General features: G+C 42.6%; 1 protein-coding gene across 23 annotated transcripts in view; it reads right to left on the minus strand.

Moving 5' to 3' along the window:
- Window positions 1-22,929, minus strand: part of LOC129656594 (carboxyl-terminal PDZ ligand of neuronal nitric oxide synthase protein-like) — a 358,204-nt gene that overhangs the window by 291,579 nt on the left and 43,696 nt on the right. Inside the window, exon 2 of one of the 23 annotated variants that reach the window (XM_055587277.1) lies at window positions 9,106-9,212. The exons of the other annotated variants lie outside the window; for them this stretch is intronic. The gene's annotated coding sequence lies outside the window, so the exon portion shown is untranslated. The remainder of the gene's footprint in view (window positions 1-9,105; window positions 9,213-22,929) is intronic. 23 annotated transcript variants of the gene reach the window in all.

Below are 22,929 nucleotides of genomic sequence, written 5' to 3' on the forward strand. Positions count from 1 at the left end.
GGCAGTCCCCTTGGGAGATGCGGAAGCCTGCCGCTACTCAGCGTGCAAAGCAAATGCCGGCTCTGTAGATAAAACAGGTGTCCCCCCATCACGATCATATCAACAAATTCAGGACGTTTGTACCAACTGTTCTTGTCCTCTAGTACTGGAAATCCTCCAGAAGGAGAAAGAAATTCATCTTCCCACCATTCCAAGAGCCTGTCTTTTCCCCTTGCAATATAGGAAAGACAAAAGCCTTTGCAGAGAGAGACTCAGCATGAATACCATCCTTGAGGAGCTTACAGCCCAATGTGACCCAGGCAGCCCTGCCAGTAGCCAGCAGCCATCCCCACTGAGGCCAGAAAAACTAAGAGACGTGACGCCTGTCTTCTAAAAACCAAGAGCACACCAGAAGACAGACAATGTGCTAAATAAGGTCACTGCTGTGAAGAGGTTCTGTCTACAAAACACAGCAGAAGCACAGAGGGACAAACACCGAAGTGGACCGGGTTCAGGTCAGAGGTCCTCACAGAAGACACAGAATTTGAGGAGCTGCCATCAGATATAGACTGAGGATGGGTCTGCTCCTGACAGGAGCACCGGAGCACACAGAGAGGGAGGGAAGCCGGCATGGCCCGCGGACCTGCTCAATGCCACGGGTCCTCCAGCCCCAGAATCCACTGCAAACTTCCGTCAGGTTTGCAGGGCAGCTTCCTGGGTGGTGGATGGGAGAGGGCAAGAGGAGGGACCACAGAGATGAGGAGGACCAGAACCAGGGCAACGGAAGTGCGGACAGGCTGAGGGGAGGCGGAGAGACAGGAGGGACAGACCTGGGAAACGACTCAGATGTGGCCATTAGGGTGGAGCTGAACCAGGATGATTTCCATGGTTCCTTTCACCTTCCTTCAACCTCTTACCGACTCTATCTCCACTTTTTACCCACTCTCTCCCTCTCACACCCCTAGTTTTGCTTTGAGATATGTTATCCATTATACCTATGCTTGCTATGACTCACTCCTCAGATCTGTGTAATTTAGCATAAATTCTCACTTGATGGCTGTCATCTGTGTCTCTTCCCACTCAACTGAATTCCAAAGGTGTCCTTTTGAACTGAATTTATTTTCCCTCCCCTTTAGAATAGATAAAATTTTGTGGAAATATCTTCTCTTCCTTTCTTCCTCCCTGCCCATCAAGTTCATTTCCCATCAAGTTCACGGGACAGGAACTAGATCTGATTCTATGTTCTACTTCACGCCAAGCATGTTCTTGGCACTTGATGAATGCTGATTACTTTGACCACAAAAAGAATAACAACCTACAAATACCCTGGCTTCCTGCAATTGAAAGGAATTAACCATACTGCAATTAAGAGAAAGCTGGAGAAAATATTTAGTTAGCAACTTCTCAAAGCAGACAATAAGACTGCGGGAATAAATACCACTCCCAATATTTCTTTGGTAGTGTTTTATGTAACAGTCCAATAAAATGCTAAAGACCACCCAATGCCACAGCAGAATGTTAACAACATGCGTCACTCAATAGCTAAAATTGAAGAGATTAATCTATCACATAAGAGAGAACAATAAATGTCAGTAATTTATACTGATGTCAGATTATAAAAAGAGATTGTTTTAAAATTCAGTTTATATAAAATATCACACTGTTAGAATAAAATAGGAAGACAGCATGACCCCATTTGCAGACATTTAGAGAAAACTATAAATCGTCTCTAGGTTCAGGCACAATGGTAACCAAGAGGGATATGGAATCTGCTAGAACTGGTTCTATCAAGAATAGATAAGACAAGTAAGGGATAACTGCAGGCCAAATGTCTGGTGCTTAAAGGTCTATTGTGGCAAGCTAGGAAGTGTGACCAAATATAGGGCATCTAGTAAAACAGTGGTTTGCTTTTTGCAGTTAGACTTTAATTCAAAGTGTCTAAGCTTCAACATAAAGGACATAGGCAAACGAAGTGGACTAACATAAGAAGCCCACATCTGGAGACTATTTTAAGTAAATCACTGCCAGAGAACAAACTCAGATGGAACTGAAACAATGGACCCTGAAATCTCAGATAACCTGTGACATCATGATATTTCATCAACCTCTATCCCTGGGTCTTGTTGACATCAAGCTTTAAATTATGTGCCAAGTCAACAGAGACCAAAAGGAAAAGACAAAAAAAAAAGTCTACAGCTCAGAGAGATCAGCTAGAGCAAACAAGGAGAACCAGAGCACATTCAGATAACGCTGGGAATCTTAACAAGAAGAGAGCCCTGGTTTCAGAAAGCAGCTCTTCCCCCGATTCTGGCACCCCGAGCACTGTAACCGAAGGGTCCAGAACCCAGGAGAGACCACTCACAACCCATAGGACTGACAGAATCAGCATGCATCCACGCTCATCTCTTAGCGTGAGGTTCCCATGGGTTTCCTTGTTTGGGCCTGCACTTTCTCCAATGTGACTTGCACTTTCTCCAATATACTTCACTTTCCCAAAAAGTCTGTGTATGCCATCAGTCTGCTCAAGAGAGCAGGGTGTCTGCTGTAGCACACCCAGGACTTGACTTTGACTCAGGTGTCCCGCAACATTCTCCCTCCCAGGATACCTTTAAACCTCTCACAGTCTTCCACCCTGACCAGCAAGTTTCCGCCCACCTTTCCATGCACACCCTGGGGTCAATGTGTCTGGGACACGCACTCATGCCACTGCCGCCAAATTAGATTTCTCAGTAGCCCCAAAGGACTACCCTGCACAGCTTACAGTTTTCAAAACATTTTCACACATTATCTCATTTGATCCCAGTAATAATCCTACAATACTGTGTGGATCACAATACTCTGTGGAAAATTCTTAAAGAGATGGGAATACCAGACCACCTGATCTGCCTCTTGAGAAACCTATATGCAGGTCAGGAAGCAACAGTTAGAACTGGACATGGAACAACAGACTGGTTCCAAATAGGAAAAGGAGTACGTCAAGGCTGTATATTGTCACCCTGCTTATTTAACTTACATGCAGAGTACATCATGAGAAATGCTGGGCTGGAAGAAGCACAAGCTGGAATCAAGATTGCCAGGAGAAATATCAATAACCTCAGATATGCAGATGACACCACCCTTATGGCAGAAACTGAAGAGGACCTAAAAAGCCTCTTGATGAAAGTGAAAGTGGAGAGGGAAAAAGTTGGCTTAAAGCTCAACATTCAGAAAACGAAGATCATGGCATCTGGTCCCATCACTTCATGGCAAATAGATGGGGAAACAGTGGAAACAGTATCAGACTTTATTTTGGGGGGCTCCAAAATCACTGCAGATGGTGACTGCAGCCATGAAATTAAAAGACGCTTACTCCTTGGAAGGAAAGTTATGACCAACCTAGATAGCATATTCAAAAGCAGAGACATTACTTTGCCAACAAAGGTTTGTCTAGTCAAGGCTATGGTTTTTCCTGTGGTCATGTATGGATGTGAGAGTTGGACTGTGAAGAAGGCTGAGCGCCGAAGAATTGATACTTTTGAACTGTGGTGTTGGAAAAGACTCTTGAGAGTCCCTTGGACTGCAAGGAAATCCAACCAGTCCATTCTGAAGGAGGTCAGCCTTGGGATTTCTTTGGAAGGAATGATGCTGAAGCTGAAACTCCAGTACTTTGGCCACGTCATGCGAAGAGTTAAGTCATTGGAAAAGACTCTGATGCTGGGAGGGATTGGGGGCAGGAGGAGAAGGGGACGACAGAGGATGAGATGGCTGGATGGCATCACTGACTCGATGGACGTGAGTCTGGGTGAACTCCGGGAGTTGGTGATGGACAGGGAGGCCTGGCGTGCTGCGATTCATGGGGTCGCAAAGAGTCGGACACGACTGAGCGACTGGACTGAACTGAGCAAGCAGACAGCATTGCTACTTCTGTATCTCAGGTAAGAAGACTGAGGATTGGAGAAATGTGAATAGCTGCCCAAAGTTTCACAGCAGTTCAAGAATTAAAACAGATTCTAACTCCCTTCCTGGTGTTTTGTCTGCCCTTATCTTAATTACAATCCAAAAAAGATGCCACTGGGTAATACCAGAGCCTACAGAATAGTCCAAGAGGCCCATAAAAAGCACTGTTCTGCTGAGCTTGGAAAGCAACTAAATCAAATCATCTCTGAAAACTTTCCAAACTCCCAGGGAAATGTCCTCACAAGGACATTGGTTAAACAGGTTGACCTAAAGTAAAATCTAAATTAGAAGCCTCCTTCCATGGAAAATCACAGATCTACTTGTTTCTGGCAGGTGATATAATGAAGACCATAATAAATTCTACTGTGCTCCTTTTTATGCCCTGCTGTGCCCTGTCACTTGTCAGAGAAGCAGCAACATTTTAAGAAAGTTATTTGCTTATAGATCTGCTTCCTCACTGCATTGAGAGCCCCCAAAGACCTCTCGAATCCCCACATCTAGCATACTGCAAGCATCAAACATTCAACCAAATACAAAATACATGTAAGTCCTGATGGGGCCATGCTTCCCAATGTACTCACTGAGCCCCACCACAGAGACTGAAGGGGAAACTCCTCTGGGTGCAGAAAAACAGTAAAAAATTTGGGAAGCATGGCTTCACTCGTGACTAACCCTTTTTTCCAAATCCATTTCCCCAAGTCTCAATTTTCTATTATTAAAAGATGAAGACAGGCTAAATCCTAAATCCGTAGATGCCAAACACGGACTATCAGACCTACTTGACCTCAATCAAAAAAGTTTTTATCTGTTAGGCTCAGAGTGGGTCCTGAGACCCAACATTTTTTTTTAATTCCTTAAGTGATTCTAATGATCAGTAAACCATTCATCCAACAAATGTTATGGCACCCCGGGCACTACACAAGGTGCTGGGTTTACACCAATAAAATCAATGTGGTACCTTCCTTGTTAAGTTGACCTCAGAGCCTGGTTTGAAGATCCTGGGCTAGATGATCTCTCATACCCAACAAAAAAGAAGTCTCTGGAAAGACCTCTTTCCTGCCTTGGACAATGCCATACCCTGATGCAAACCACGGAGAGACAGCCTAATGGTCTATTCCTCCTATTCTTGTAAAGAACAGAGCTTCCAGCAAGTGCCAGATGTCACGTGCGTCTTGCTTGAGAAATACTCATCAGGGACAGCTTCAGAGGACGTAGCATTTGAGCTGAGCCTATTAGCAAATCCCATGGACAGAGGAGCCTGGCAGGCTACAGTCCATGGGGTTGCAAAGACGGACATGACTAAGCGGCTAACTCACTCATTAGGATAAAGAGATACACAGAAGTGGACAGAGAAGACAGTCCAGGCAGGGAACATGAGACATGACACAGAGGTAGGAAGGCATACGGCGTATCTGCGGCAGTAACGGGACTGGCTGGGCAGAGTACAGAGTATACACTGTGGACGGCTGCTGCTGCTGCTAAGTCGCTTCAGTCGTGTCCGACTCTGCTAGTGAGCAATAATGGCTAATCATAAAAAAAAAAAAAATGAAGTCAGGTGGCAAAGAGCACAGCTTATTCGAGTAGGGGGAGAAGATCTAGAGAAAACAGTTATACAATAACTCAAGGCATGTGTGATATGGGCCAAATGAGAAGACAGAATTCTGAGGAAAGAGCACAGAGAGCCAGAATGGTCAAATTACAGGTGAAACTGAGCCTGAAGGAAGTACACACACATGAAAAAAGACAACACAGAGAAACGCTTAGATGAAGACCCAAAACTTCACCTTGGTGTGAGATGACCAGAACGTTCATACAGGGCTCCCCTGGTGGCTCAGCAGTAAAGAACCCGCATCCCAGTGTAGGAGACGTGGGTTGGATCCCTCATCTGGGACGATCCCACATGCTGCGGAGCAACTAAGCCCGTGCACCCTAGAGCACATGCTCCGCAACAAGAGAAGCCACGGCAGTGAGAAGCCCACGCGCCGTAACCAGAGTGGCCCTCGCTTGCCACAACGAGAGAAAAAGGCCACTCAGAAACGAAGGCCCAGCACAGACAAAAACACATAAATAAAAATTTTTTAAAAAAAAAGGATATCCATAAAAATCAGTACATTTAGCACCTCCACAACCTCATGAATCCCTGTGTGCAGAGTAAAGGGTAAAGTCAAGCCAGGGGTTATCAGGGCCAAAGAAGAACCTCCTAAGACTGGGAAAGAGAATCACTGACTTCATCAGCACCCACCCTTAGATGACTAGACAGCCACCCACCAAATAATCAGGTGACAGGGAAACCCCAGGCTGGCATCACAGACTGGCAGCTGATCTCCAGCAGTTCAGCAATTATTCAGTTTAAAATCATTTCTTCAAATGATAAAGAGAAGCATGAGTTGAATGTGGAGTAAGTTTTTCCCTGTTTGTACAATTTATACACTATACTGGATTAGTTAAATGACCTTACAAACAGAAGATACTCAAATATCTATACTGTAAAGAAGGAGAAAAAGAATTTTAAAAATAGTGAAAAATTAGGAAAACCTGCAATGCATCTTTTAAAGGAAGATTACAAATAAGAAGCTACAAATAAACTTTGCTTTGGAAGACAAATATTTTTGAGGATTTTCATTCAGTGATATTGAATAATGAGGAAGAAAATTATCAGTATTTAGAGTAACACTGAATATTTCATTCTGGTACGATAAACTTTTTGTAAATATGTACAAGAAATGAATACTTCATGATTAGAATAAAACCATATGAGAATAGATCACTGAATGAACTGAAATAACAATTCAACTAAATGAATATATTCCCAAAGACAGACAATGAAAAATAATACAGAATACAAAAAATTCCCAAGGGCATAGAGAAATGAGGTACAAAATAAAGGCAATATTTTCATGGTGGAGGGATATTTACTTACTAATAGTGTTGGGACAACCAGAATGCACTTAGAAAAATATAAAATTAGATTTGTATTTCATTCTATATACTAGGATAAATACCAAATGAAAGAGAGATCTGAAGTAAATTAAAAAAATAAAACCACCCAATGAAGTACTAAAAGAAAACATGGATAAATTTCTTCACATTCCTCAAGAAAAATCTTCAGTTCAGGTCATTTGCTCAGTCGTGTCCGACTCTTTGCGACCCCATGAATCGCAGCACGCCAGGCCTCCCTGTCCATCACCAACTCCCGGAGTTCACCCAGACTCACGTCCATCGAGTCAGTGATGCCATCCAACCATCTCATCCTCTGTCATCCCATTCTCCTCCTGCCCCCAATCCCTCCCAGCAACAGAGTCTTTTCCAATGAGTCAACTCTTCGCATGAGGTAGCCAAAGTACTGGAGTTTCAGCTTCAGCATCATTCCTTCCAAAGAACACCCACGGCTGATCTCCTTTAGAATGGACCGGTTGGATCTCCTTGCAGTCCAAGGGACTCTCAAGAGTCTTCTCCAACACCACAGTTCAAAAGCATCAATCTTCAGTGCTCAGCTTTCTTCACAGTCCAACTCTCACATCCATACATGACCACAGGAAAAACCATAGCCTTGACTACATGGACCTTTGTTGGCAAAGTAATGTCTCTGCTTTTCAATATGCTATCTAGGTTGGTCATAACTTTCCTTCCAAGGAGTAACGGTCTTTTAATTTCATGGCTGCAGTCATCATCTGCAGTGATTTTGGAGCCCAAAAAAATAAAGTCTGACACTGTTTCCACTGTCTCCTCATCTATTTCCCATGAAGTGATGGGCCCAGATGCCATGATCTTTGTTTTCTGAATGTTGAGCTTTAAGCCAACTTTTTCCCTCTCCACTTTCACTTTCATCAAGAGGCTTTTTAGGTCCTCTTCAGTTTCTGCCATAAGGGTGGTGTCATCTGCATATCTGAGGTTATTGATATTTCTCCTGGCAATCTTGATTCCAGCTTGTGCTTCTTCCAGCCCAGCATTTCTCATGATGTACTCTGCATGTAAGTTAAATAAGCAGGGTGACAATATACAGCCTTGACGTACTCCTTTTCCTATTTGGAACCAGTCTGTTGTTCCATGTCCAGTTCTAACTGTTGCTTCCTGACCTGCATACAGATTTCTCAAGAGGCAGCTCAGGTGGTCTGGTATTCCCATCTCTTTCAGAATTTTCCCATCTCTTTCAGAATTTTCCACAGTTTATTGTGATCCACACAGTCAAAGGCTTTGACATAGTCAGTAAAGCAGAAATAGACATTTTTCTGGAACTCTCTTGCTTTTTCTATGATCCAGCAGATGTTGGCAATTTGATCTCTGGTTCCTCTGCCTTTTCTAAAACCAGCTTGAACATCAGGAAGTTCATGGTTCACATATTGCTGAAGCCTGGCTTGGAGAATTTTGAGCATTACTTTACTAGCATGTAAGATGAGTGCAATTGTGCGGCAGTTTGAGCATTCTTTGGCATTGCCTTTCTTTGGGACTGGAATGAAAACTGACCTTTTCCAGTCCTGTGGCCACTGCTGGGTTTTCAAAATTTGCTGGCATATTGAGTGCAGCACTTTCACAGCATCATTTTTCAGGATTTGAAATAGCTCCACTGGAATTCCATCACCTCCACTAGCTTTGTTCGTAGTGATGCTTCCTAAGGCCCACTTGATTCACATTCCAGGATGTCTGGCTCTAAGTGAGTGATCACACCATTGTGATTATCTGGGTCATGAAGATCTTTTTTGTACAGTTCTTCTATGTATTCTTGCCACCTCTTCTTAATATCTTCTGCTTCTGTTAGGTCCATACCATCTGTCCTTTATTGAGCCCATCTTTGCATGAAATGTTCCCTTGGTATCTCTCATTTTCTTGAAGAGATCTCTAGTCTTCCCCATTCTGTTGTTTTCCTCTATTTCTTTGCATTGATTGCTGAGGACAGCTTTCTTATCTCTCCTTGCTATTCTTTGGAACTCTGCATTCAGATGGGAATATCTTTCCTTTTCTCTTCTGCTTTTCGCTTCTCTTCTTTTCACAACTATCTGTAAGGCCTCCCCAGACAGCCATTTTGCTTTTTTGCATTTCTTTTCCGTGGGGATGGTCTTGATCCCTGTCTCCTGTACAATGTCACGAACCTCAGTCCATAGTTCATCGGGCACTCTATCTATCAGATCTAGTCCCTTAAATCTATTTTTCACTTCCACTGTATAATCGTAAGGGATTTGGTTTAGGTCATACCTGAATGGTCTAGTGGTTTTCCCTACTTTCTTCAATTTAAGTCTGAATTTGGCAATGAGGAGTTCATGATCTGAGCCACAGTCAGCTCCTGGTCTTGTTTCTATATACTAGGATAAATACCAAATGAAAGAGAGATCTGAAGTGAATTAAAAAAATAAAACCACCCAATGAAGTACTAAAAGAAGATGTGCGTAAATTCCTTCACATTCCTCAAGCAAAATCTTACTCTGCTTCAAAATCCAGAAGCATTAAAATAGAAGACTGATAAATTTAACTAAGGCATATAAACTATATAATAAGCTATATAAAAGCATAGCAAAAATAAAAACTACCATAAACAAACTATGGCTCATTTTTTTCCACTTGATAATGTTGTTGTAGTTTATCCTCATTCTTAGGACATGTATCTACAGTATTTAGTGACAAAGTGTCCATTTCTACAACTTACTTTCAAATGAACAAAACTGTGTATGTAAAGATGTAAAAAAATGGCAAAATTATTAAAAACTGATGAACTTAGGTACAGAGTACAGTACTATTATATTATACTGTATTATATATTATACTATATATTATATATAATTATAATTATGTATTATATACATTATACTATACTATATTATAAATAGTAGTATATACAGAGTATAATACTGCACATTCTTTCAACTTTTTAAAAATTTTTCAAACATAAAAAGTTGTATGTGGTTAGGTAGGGCAGGGGAGAGCAATATAAAGTCAAATGACAAAGTAGAAAAAAATACTTGCAATGGATCACAAAGAGATCATATCTCTAATACACAACGAGTTCCTAAATGTTGAGAAGAAAGACCAAAACCCTGATAGAAACATGGTGAAAGATATGAATAGTTCATTGAAAAACAAATGCCAGTGACCCTTATACAAACAGAAAGACGCTCAACCTCACTCATAATAAAAAGAAATTCAAATTAAAACTATATAGTGATACTATTTCTCACTTATCAGATTAGCAGAAATCCAAGTTTGACTATATATTGTTGGCCAGGCTATGGAAACAATTATTGCTGATGGGAATGTAAAATGGTACAAACTTTATGGAGAAAAGCCTGGCAAAACTCATCAAAAATGCATATGCATTTACTTTTTGACTCAAATCCCACTTCAAGGAATTCACCCTTCTCCCCAGCCCTTGCTCTACTGTCAGAAAAAAAAAGTGGTCAAATTACTGAATTACTTATGCCTAAGGTTATACATTCTGACACCACAAAAATGATCCAAGTCAAATAAACAATGTTCATCAGGACAGAAACTACACAGCTGTAAAATGTGTACATTGGAATATTACTCAGCCATAAAAAGAGATGCCTTTGAGTCAGTTCCAGTGAGGTGGATGAACCTAGAGTCTGTTACACAGAGTGAAGTAAGTCAGAAAATGAAAAACGAATATCATATATTAATGAATGTATATGGAATCTAGAAAAATGGTACTGATAAACCTATTTGCAGGGCAGGAACAGAGAACAGATTTTTGGACATTGTCAGGGAAGAAGAAGGCAGGACGAATTGACACATTAAAACATGTACCTGCTGCTGCTGCTAAGTCACTTCAGTCGTGTCCGACTCTGTGCGACCCCATAGATGGCAGCCCATCAGGCTCCGCCGCCCCTGGGATTCTCCAGGCAAGAACACTGGAGTGGGTTGCCATTTCCTTCTCCAATGCATGAAAGTGAAAAGTGAAAGCAAAGTCACTCAGTCGTGCCCGACTCTTAGTGACCCCATGGACTGCGGCCCACCAGGCTCCTCCATACCATGTATAAAATAGATAGCTAATGAGAAGTCGCTCCCTCTTCTCACAGGGAGCTCAACGCAGTACTCTGTGACACAGCCTAGAGGGGTGGGATGGGGTGGTGAGGGGAGCAGGGAGGTTTAAGAGGGTGGGGACATAAGTATGCTTATGGCTGATTCACACCAGAGGCAGAAGCCAACACAATATTGTAAAGCAATTCTCGGCCAATTAAAAATATAATTTAAAAAAAAAAGAATAAGAATACTTGCAGATACTTGCACAGATGATTTATCCACATAATTACATAGATGATTTCAAAGATATATTGCTGAATAAACAAAAAAGATGAAGAAAAAAGGCAGAACCTAACCAAGTGATTAAGGTTAACATCACAAGTAATGAAAAAAAAAACCAACACCTATGCCTCCTTGTATGATGCACTTCCACGGTGTTCCTGTCCCAAATGCTAACCCTGAACCTAATCACGAGGAAACAATCAGGCAAAGCTCAAATAAAAGACATCTGCAAAGCAGTCTGTAGTCTCAAAAAATGTCAAGATCATGAAAGACAAAGAAAAACTGAGGAACTATTCCAGATTAAAGAAGACTAAAGAGATAACAACTTAAATATACTAAACCATCCTGGATTAGATCCTAGACTAGAAAATATTTTTTTCATTTCACTGTAAAAGATATTAGTGGTAAAATGTGAAGAAAATCTGTAGACAGGATAATGTGGATATGGATGGATGGATGGGAGGGGGAAAGGGTGAGAAGGGAGAAGCTAAGTGAAGGGTAAATTGGAGTTCTTTGTCCTATTTTTGCAGTTATTCTGTTTGACATTAATTCAAAATAAAAGCCAATATGCAAAATAGTGAATATAATATGCCTCTTTCAGGTATGGATTTAGGGAAAGGATAAAAATGCTTTTACACTTGTAAAAGAGAAACACTGAAGATTACCAAAATCTAACAAAAATGCTTACATACAGGATGAGGGAGCACAAAAGGTAGAATGTAGTATCTCTGAATATACCATGTTAATAGCTTTGAATTTGGAATCATATGTTTTACCTACTCAGAAAAAATACAATTTTTTAATTGAACCAACTGAAACAAACTAACCTAATATCTCAAGTTGGCAATACAAACATACAGAGAAAATCAATATTTCAATGGCTTTTAGAACACTACTTCAACAAACACTTGATGGAATATATTCTAAGGAAAAAAGAACTGTGATGAATCAAACCTTATTCAGTACTATTATCAATAGCAATGTTGATATTTTTAAAACTATTCTATATATATGCTCTAAGAAAAGACAAAAGAGGAACCAAGATTTTCAATGAAAAGAAAAATATGCAAGTATAAAATTAAAGAAGTTAAAATTCTGTAATGTTCATTATCAGTGGAAAGAATAGCATTTTTTCAAAAATAAAAAGCTTCCTAATTCTAACATTGAAAAGGCCTCAAAGCCAAGCAATGAGTACCCCCAACACCCAAACCACGGTCTCTAAATTTCTCCTCTTAATAGAGGAATAGAGCTCCTCGAAAGCAGGGCTGATTCTGGGTCTAGGCTAAGAAATATATAGATCAGCTTAGGATATTTTGATGTACCACTAAGTATGGAGGCTATAAAACTAAAGCAGGCGGGGCGGGGTGGAAAAAAAAAACAAATGGGGTCAAGTCAAAAGGACACAGGAACCGCTTTGCAGAACACGTCCCTATTAAAATATGATACAATATGAGTGTCAAAATAAATGACTATACATTTATTTAACACACCGAATATATCAATATCTCCTAAAGATTGTCAAAAACATTCCAGTACGTGGGACATGCTACCAGACAACTGAGCCAGTTTCTTCAAAGTCACAGGGAAAAGAAAGAGGGGCACGACCCTAGACAGAAGTCCTGAGCCATAACAACCCACTGCAACACGTGGACCTCACTTGGTCCTGATTCCAACAAGAGTAAAAAGACATATTTGACAACAACTGGAGAAAGCAAACAAAGGGCCAGGTATAAGGATTTATTTTGCTAACTGTCTTGAATGTGTAAGAAAAGTCTACTTTTTGTGGAGATTTACATTCAAGTATGCAGTGGTGAAGGAAATGGCAACCCACTTCAGTGTTCTTGCCTGGAGGATCCCAGGGACGGGGGAGCCTGGTGGGCTGCCATCTATGGGGTCGCACAGAGTCGGACACGACTGAAGTGACTTAGCAGCAGCATGCTGTGGTGAAACAATGTGATCTCACAACTTCCATTAAACTACTTCCAAATGAAGGAAGCAGGGTATAGATAAAGCAAATATGGCAAGATGCTAAAAATGATTGAATCTGGGCAATAAGTATTGGGGATTCATTATAGTATCCTATTTTTGCATATTTGGGGCTTTTTTCATAATAAAGAGTTCTTAAAACATAATTCCCAAAGACCAAAGACATGCAGAATGCAATATGATCTTGGTTTCTAGAGAGTTCTCTAGTCTTACCATTAATTCAAGATTTATTGACAATCTGTGTGGAATAAAAATTAAAATAATTTCCACTGTTATATGCCCACCAAATAGTTCACTGCACTTTTCAGCACTAGGATTTCTAAACACTGATGACACCTGAAAGCGTCGTTTCTGAACATTTCTCGTGTCATTAGAAGAGAATTTTATCTCAACAACAGATTGCATATGTCTTGCTTTACAGAGTTTTCATTTTGCTTATCAATGTATGAGGGGAAATTGTCAATGAATAATCTTATAATACTCAATAGGAGTTTCTCTACTTAAAAATACTTTGAAATTAATTCTTCTATAAAGTGAAGGAGTCATTTGTAATTACTGTAATCATCCTAACTTATCTGTTGATACATAGCAGCTTTTAGGCTATTCTACAATAGAGGTTCACCGTTCACCTGCATTCTAATGTGTTCATTTCAAATGGACTTAGAAGTGAATTATTCCACCTTAACTGCAAACAGTCAATATTGCTTTATGTCCCCCATGTGGGGACATTATTCAAACAATTATCTCACATCTCCAAGGAGGTGAGGGTTATAATTTCTAAGAACGCCCAAACAATAAGAGAAGAGTCCTCTCTCTTACATAATAACAATAAAAAGTAATGACTACTGACTTCCCCTGTCATTCATATTTTTATTTTTCATAATGGTTAACGTCTACTGAGCACTTGATATATGACAGCGTGCTGTGCGCTCAGTCACTTTAGTCGTGTCCAACTCTTTGCGACCCTATGGGTTGCAGCCCAGCAGGCTGCTTTGTCCATGTAATTCTCCAGGCAAGAATACTGGAGTAGGTGCACTTCCTACTCCAGGGGATCTTCCCAGCCCAGGGATGGAACCCATGTCTCCTGCAATTGGATTCTTTACCTACTGAGCCACCTGGGAAGCCCTGCTGGCTCAGTATATGGCAGACATGGCGCTACACACCTCATACAACCTCAGTTTACAAATGCACCCACTGAGACTCAGATTTTTCGTCCAAAGTCATACAGCAAACAAATAGGAAAGTCATTGTCCTCCACAGTCTGCTCTGTAAAGGGGGATGCCACTCCTATCACTAGCAGCTGTGAGATCTGGGGCACCTTACTTGGCCTATGTTTTCCCATCCACAAAATGAGGAGATGGGGCTAAATAGTCTCTCAGACTCAGAACTGATCAGTCTAGCCCTCTCAGATGCAATTTTCCAAATGAATATCTAACGTTCCTAGTTCCTCGGCAGAAGACCCTTACCCCCTGACATGGCTTTGCAATGACCATCTGGCCAAACTCCTCATGAAAAATCCTGCTCTACACAAATGTGGGCAGACGGGAGATCACAGCACAGGGGGCCTTTTCAGAACCAGCATCCAAAAGAGAGAAACACCAGGATGAGAAGACAGCACCAACCCCTTCACAAGCGTCTGAGGGGCAACAGACGGCCAAGGGCCGCGCTTGGCAGTGAGAAAGGATAAGAAACACTTCTGGGAAGAATTATACACGGAGAACGTGAAGAAACACACATTAGAGGGATATGTGTGTGTGCAGAGCTGATTCACTTTGGTGTATAGCAGAAACTAGCACAACACTGTAAAGCAAAAAAGGTATAGGAAAAAACGGAAACGGTTCTCTCCCTGCCTCCTGCATCGGAGTCTCAATTCTTTCTGTGCTTCCTTATTCATAAACAAGCTTAATGGCTGTACAAATTTCCATCATTTGAATGAGCTGTCACTTGCCTAGCAATTCCTCAATTGTGAGCACTTAAGCTGTCTTTCCACTTTTCACTATTACAAATAAAACTGCAGTGAATATAAAAAGGTACTGCCTAAAAGATTTTACTATACTTATGCTATTTCTTTAGGACAGATCTCCAGAAGCAGGATTATTTGGTTAAAGGGTACGAAATGTTGAAGCACTGTAATATATATATGCAAACACATATGTGTATGTATCATATACAGATATATAATCAAATTGCTTTCTTCAAAAGTTTACAATCCCACTGGCAGCACAGGAGACATCCTATTACTCATAGGCTAAGTTCACATTTGTCACTCTGGCCATATGCCCATTATTACCATCGCTCTGCCTCCCCCACGCCATCCGTTTTCCTTTCAACAAGCCAAGGCTCCCCAATATGTTTCACTCTTCAAGTCTTCCGAGGGCAAATCTAGGCAATTCCAAGGGCCTCCATAAATCCCCTCATCTGACATGAATACCTTTTGCTACCCTTCAATATTTCATAAAGACAAGACAGAGATTCCTTTGCTCCAGCTGTTGAGTACTCCAGGATCCAAGAGCAAGCTATAGCTGCATAAGGGATTAGGAAGACTCTCATATAAATTTTAATAAAGGCAGAAAACAAAGGTCATCCAAGTAGGTTCCTACTACTTCTCCTAAACTGACTGAACTCCCATCATGTTGGCATTTTTTAAATAAAAATGAACACAGAAGTACACCTCTGCTTCTTTTCTGCCATGCGTTGCTTTTTGTTTCTTGGCTCTTGTGGAGTATGGAGTAAACCCAGCAGATAGCTCAGCTTTAGTGAAACAGGCCAAAGCAGGGGCATCCCGACACCATTCCCAGGGACATGCAGACACATGGGCTTGCTGCCTGCAGTTATGGCTGCAGAGTAAATGCTTCCCAGTTAGCCAGGCTCCTCATTGCCTGTGCCAGACATGGAGCTCCCAGACCCCACACCAGGATGGAGGCAGGTGAACGCCAGGATGACCAGCTCCCTACCTCTCAATGCTCTTCTTCACAGGCTACTGGAATAAGTTCCGTCCATGGTCCCAAGCAGACCCTCGTCAGCTTATTATGACTGTGAAATGATCCAGTTTCTTTTAAAAAGAACACACACTATGAAGGTCCAGAAATTAGTACCTCTACCTCCCAAAATGCACATGATGACAAATCTGATGACAAGTCTCTTAAGCGGCCTGTCATACCATCAGGGCAAGCGGCTCATATGCTGGGCTCATAGGGATCTCATGGACTTTCTCATGGATTCCATGGGCCCCCGGAAGTACTATGCTAAGGTGTCTGCTTATGAGCAGTTTTCTGAGAGAAGCCAAAACTTTCATTAGATTTTCACAGGATCCACAACTCAAAATAACAAAGGGTCCTCCCGGAGCAAAGTTTTGACTCTTCCCCAGTGAACAGACACTCACCCCCACTTTGACCCCAATCTCTTGCACAGCCCTGGACATACAGTGAGCGCTTAGTACATAGCGAGCAAATTGAAAACTATCAATTGACTAGCATATCTATTCAAAAATGATGGGTACACATAAGGGCTCTACAAACACCGGTTAATCATGAAAGAAAAAGCATGGAGGCTAGAGAGGTTTTTCTTTAAAAAAAAAATTTGTAATATCACAGCACCTGCTAAGCAACTGGCATTGAGGAAACATCTCATAATCTTTTCAGCCATTATCTTCTCCTAACAATTTTATGAAGAACAACGAGATGTGTCTGGTGCCCAGGAGATAAAACAAATGTTCACTGGCTGATGTGTTAGAAAGTAGAGACAAAAATGCCAAAAGAAGAAGAAGGAAGGCTTCTCCGTCATCAGATGGCAAGAAGCTGTGACGGGTCTCTAAGGTCCCCAGGAGGTGATGGAAGGTCCTCGGTATTTGTACACACACACATGCACGTGTGCCAGGCAGCTTTTCCGGCACAGACCTTCCTGGAGGGGTGGAAGGATACAGCCTCAACAAGTACTCACAGTGGGACCCTTAGTAGAAAGAGAACTACAAGGTCTCCAAGCTGCAGCCAGACAAGGTGCATTCAGGGCACCGGTCCCTCTTTACTCCAGGAGCACAGTGGCACATTCACTCACCAGTGGGCTCAACAACATGCCTGGAAGGCCAGGAGGCCCAAGGTGGGCAGTTTCGGTGGAGAGTCTTAGCTGGCATTCCACAAGGTGCAAAGCTCTGAGCGGATATGTCCCTGGGCTTCCCTTTGTCTCCCTCCTTTCCTCTCAGACAAAAAGGACAAACGCTAGAGTGCATGAGTTCATGCCTCCCTGTCTACAGAAAGAAAAATTCATGGTAAATTACCTGGCAAGAATTCAGTTTAAAAAAAAAATAGCTACCAAGAAGTTGGCAGTCAAGTGTCAGACACAGACTACAATCCATTAAGCAATAACAGATGAATCCACATGCATCTAGTCACTACTGCCTGACATTAATCTGATAAAGAGGACCGATGTATGGAAACCTGCAGGATCTGAAGACACAGCCAATGCAAACAGAACAAAATGCATAAAATGAGCTCCTAAACCCAGGACACCAAAGCCGGCATTTTCTGATTATTAGATTATACCCTAGAAAATGAATTAACTTCATTCAAGAGGCACTTTTAACTCTCTTCTTACTCCCTCAGTATATGTATCTGCAAGAAGCTTCATGAGAACTCAAATAACTTAAAAAATGAAATGGGCTTAACTCTGATTCAGGCTGAACAAAGGCTGCCTCTTGTTTCAAAACTGATGGAACAAGCTCTTTTGGGCTCTCCCAAAAAGAGCCCACAGATCTATGTAGAAGCATCAAAAAATATAGAGGGAAATGTCTCTGAGGAAATTCCACTTGTTAAAGAGGATGCTAGAGGAAAGGGGCAGGTGAAGCTGTGTTTGCATCATCTACGGTCACTTCTAAGACACCCACTCATCCTGAATTGGTAAAGTCAACAAATCATAATGCTAAGATGTTCAATCAGAAACTGGACCTGTCCTCTGCCTGCCGCGTTGTCTCTTCCGCATGTGTCATCTCTGGAATACACTATTTTTGAAAGAAAACCTCACAGCATTCACAATTGTCCCTAACTAGGACTGATTCCAAGGTGACATAATACAAATCTATCATATTAAGTTACCAGCTCAGCCAAGATCTTTTCTGAATTGTAGGTGCAGTAAATACAGAACATGAAAAAAAAAAAAAAAAAATACAGAACATGAACAACGCCCAATACAAAGCAAGTGTTGAATGATGTAAACACCCTTAGAGCGATGGATTCCAGGAAAGACAAAAGATGAAACCTGAGGAGGAAAGATTCGTCCTCTGGGGGATAAAGTACACAAGAATGTCAATCGCCTGAATGGATAGCTGTCCACACAATTTTACTAGGGAGCAACCTGTGCTGGAAACACTGAAGAGAGAGGATCAGAGAGTCTCCCACAGGGCATCAAGAAGCAGCCAACCTGTAAAAGGATTAGCACACAACAAGCCTAGGAGTCACAACTAAACAGGAAAACAGTGACGCAGTGACCTGCACGCAAAGGCGAGCCATCACCTAGCTTCTGGAGACGGTGACCGCGGCTGTGACCCAGAGCACACACTTCAGAGGCCAGGGCGCAACAGCCCAAAGTCTGGGACTAGATCTGTAAGGCAACATTCCTGAAGAAGCAGACTGACACATCCAGCAACGGTAACTTGAACATCCTTTATGATAAAGGCTGATTCCAACTTCTTTCCAAACAACTTGCTACCTTGTATATCTGACATCTGAAAGGGCTCTGGGACCCAGGAAGAAACGTCCTATATGTAGAGTCTAGTTCAAGTGCTCAGTATTTTAAACCTCATACCTCCCAGTATTGGCAATTTTGGTAATAAGTCCATTTCTTAAAGGTCAATTCTTCACAGAATGACCTCACCCAGGATAAAATCAGCCAAAATAACCTGCTGGATTCATTTTCTTTTTTCCTCTCCATTTCTTTTCTGAATCCAAAACTTTACACCGAAAGTGCTCCAGTAGCCTTCTGGATTGCCCTCAGCCTCTTGCACGCCAGTGTTTCTCAAACTTTAACATACAAGCAAAGCACTTAAGGATTTGATTTAGAGGGTCTGAGACAGGGCTTGAGGGTCTGCATCTAACAAGATCTCCAATGATCCTGATGCTGCTGGACAACAAACCACACTGAAGAACAAAGCTCCAAGTACCCTGAAAGGTTTTTTCTAGACAACTCATCTTCCTAGAACCTCTTGCCAAAAACTTACAATGGCTCCCACCACAGGTGGCTCAGACTCCAAACATCTCAGAGATTCATTTGTTTTTTTGGGTTTTTTTTCCCTCATGGCAGTGGCGTCTCTTGTTTCGGCGCACAAGTCCTAGGTGCCTGGGTTTCAACAGCTGTGGTATACGGGCTCTACAGTGTGAGAGCTCAGTAGTTGTGGCATATGGGCCCGGCTGTCCTGTGGTATGTGTAATCCTCCTGGATCAGGGATTGAGCCCGTGTCTCCTGCATTGGCAGGTGGACTCCCAACCTCTGGACGACCAGGGAAGTCCATCTCACGGCTTCTTATCCCAGGTGGAAAATCTAGGCTCAAAGAGATGAATGTGCCCAACATCATGCAACGTGGAAGTCATTACTTGGTTACTCAGAAAGTAACCAACAAAATTTAGAGTCACAGTACCCTGCTTTATTTTCCTCAACACACTTAGCACTCTCTGCAATTAGCTAGTTCATTTCACTCATACAGTGATTCATTGTGACCCTCCTTCCCTCTTCCCACATCCCCAACACCCATGACGGTTTTTAAAGCTCCAAAGGAGCAGGGTAGTGTTTTGTTCACTGTTACATCTTCAGTACATAGAAAAATCCCCAGCTCATAGTGGGCACTTGACAATATATCTGGTGCACAAACAAAACAAATTGCTTTTTATTCCATGAGGAGAGAATCTTGGCCATTCTGGGCCCCAGAAGTCAGTCACTGTTCCCTGAGAAGCCACTTAGAGCATGGCAGCATGGATTAAGACCAAAAACAGACAAAGGCAACAGAAGGTACCACCCTACTCCTGTAAGAACTTCCAACTTCCGTGACTTCCAAAGGTCATGGATACACAAAAGAAGACTTAAGCATACTTATAAAGCAGAAGTACAAACGAATATAACAAAAGTTCAAGACCGTGACGGTCTGGGTAGACAGGTCTAAGTGAGACCTGTGGAATTTTCTTTAGACCTGATGATTATATCCCAGCAGGGAGAGTTGTGGAACAGGAGGCTGGGCTACCAAGCTAGTGAGGTAGTGGGCTACCAAGGATGCACCCAACTCTCCAGATTAATTTTCAAACAGGATAGCTTACCAGATGTGATAGGGTTTTGAATATGTCAACCTGGCCAGGCTACAGTACCCAGTCATCCAATCAAACACTAATCCAGGTATTGCTGTAAACACATTCTGTAGATATGATTAAGATCCATAATCAGTTGACTTTAAGATTATCCTCAGTAATCTAAATGGGCTTGAGAATTCCATGAAGAAAAATCCTGCCAGGGAACAGCAGCTTCAGTCCATGCCCAAGATCTCCAGTCTGAGAGCTCGCCCTAAAATGCTGGACTTGCCTAACAGCGCCCACAACCATCTAAGCCAGTTCCCAGGTATAAATCTCTTCATACACCTCTCTCTTTCCAACTGGTCTGTTTCTCTGGGTGAACTGTGGCTGACAGTCAGTGAAGCAGGGTGATCCTGTCCTGCTAGGCAGAAACATGGCCTCTTCCAACACTGGGGTTTATGACAAATGATAGCACAGTTCTTCCCATTCAAATTAAGAAATGGCTTATGTGCCAAACACTGTGTTACCTTAAACTAAGACTATGAGGAAAGGGAACCGTATATTCCACCTCACTACTTGAAACATTCTCTCTGTAAGCTCTGAGTTTTCAAGCTCTCTATCATGACATTATTCTCCCACACGAGAAGGGTGCTCAGGAGCACCCAGAGGCAGGCACTTTCCTGCAGCTGCCCTCCCTCCTAAGAGATGAAGCGAGGATAACAGACAGAGACAGTCTCCTCAGCAGCCCGAGTCCCAAACACACCCCAACGCAAGGCTGGCAGGCCTCCACAGGGACACCAGACACTTCCGTAGGCCTGGTGCACAAATGTCCTGCCAGCTGGGTCATTCCTGGACTGCCTCCAGTCCTGCCCCAACCACCGTGCTTACTATGGGAAGCAAGGCCACCCCAAATCGACCTCCCCACAAGGCCATGGGGAGGAGAGGAAAGCGGTCAGCTTCCTCTCACCCCATCTCCAGACACCAAGATCCTTCACTTTGGATCCTGTCAACTTGTCTCCTCCAGTGACCCTGTCCCCATCTCCCCTGCCCAGTACACCCAGCGACTGGCAGGCCTATTTAAGAAGCAGCCCACATGTCAGAGAAAGCACAAACGCTGATGTCCGACAAAATGGAAGGGCCAGAGAACCTTCAAGAGGCTATTTCACCTCTTTGAATTCACTCATCTTTTCACTGGAAATTATAGCAACTCACCCTGCAGAGTTGTTATAGAGAATATAAATAGTATGTCTAAAGTACTGCTTTTATAGTCAGCCCTTCACCAACCGCAGGGTCCACCAACCGCGGGACTATGCCATTTGATATAAGGGATTGAGCATTCTCAGACTTTAGTATGAGGGAGGGGTGGAGAGGGGGCTCCTGGAACCAATCTCCCATGGATACCAGGGACAACTGCATTCATGTCCCTGACACGCTTAAACTGCTAATATACTCAGCCTATGGTGTATGCATGCCTATACTTGAGGGAGTTCTTAAGTCAAATGATTTAACCTAAGTAGTGAAAAGAAAAAAACACACATCCCTTTTCCAGACGTGACATCTTCATCACACTACAGACTGAACTGTTCAATAATGTACTGGGTGCCTGTCTTTTAAATGAGACACGGTACCAGGTACGGACTCATGGATATGTCAGAAGGTCTCTGATGGCAAGTTTTCAGAAGTCAGAGCCTGTCTAAAAGTCCAATTATGTTTCTGATGGTGCAGAGCATGGGCAAAGAACACTTCTGAACGATCTCAGAGTTGGATTGGGCTCTACAGACAGCTACTGTTCTAAAACCATCAACTGGTTTAGAGATAAAAGAACTGGAGTCCAGGGATGTTGAAAGAGGTGTCCAAGGCTGTGCACACAGAGCCCAATGACAAAGGGCTCTTATATCGAAGGCCGCGATGCTCTTCCCGTGATATGACAACTGAAGCCTCTGTTCTAAGGCTTTTGCTGGCTTCCACAGAGGCTATACGGTACCTCTGTTGACCACGTCAAGCAAAAATTTTAAGGACAGCAAGTCACTGAGAATACATCTAGTTCCCAAGCTATGAGACAGGCAGGCAGGCTGCTGACAAGGAGGCAGCCTGCAAAGTGTGATTACAGACAGATGGTACCAGGAAGCTGGAAAATCTAGAAATGCGTCAAGTAAGACCGCACTGAGAACAGTCGGGATCCCAGAGTGAACTGGTGACCTATGTAACAGTGCAACAAGAAGTCAGGCACGACGGACCAGTGGCCTCGACTGTGACGTGGACAGCAACAAAATTCAGGTTCTGGATCCTTCGTCTCCCATAAACTGCTGCTAACCACTATTACCACGGACTGCCACCCCAGCAATGGGGCCCTCAGGACTGCAGGCTGGAAGGCCCAGAGATCACCCAGTCCTCCCCCACTTCCAGCCCAGGCTTAAATCATCTCGCAGCACTCCCGACAAGGAGCAGTGCAGTTTCTCATCAACTGTGAGGGAATGCACCAGCATCCCGAGAAGCCTATTCCATTTTTGGC

The sequence above is a fragment of the Bubalus kerabau genome, chromosome 6 (genome assembly GCF_029407905.1).
Source record: "Bubalus kerabau isolate K-KA32 ecotype Philippines breed swamp buffalo chromosome 6, PCC_UOA_SB_1v2, whole genome shotgun sequence".
Classification (NCBI taxonomy): domain Eukaryota; kingdom Metazoa; phylum Chordata; class Mammalia; order Artiodactyla; family Bovidae; genus Bubalus; species Bubalus kerabau.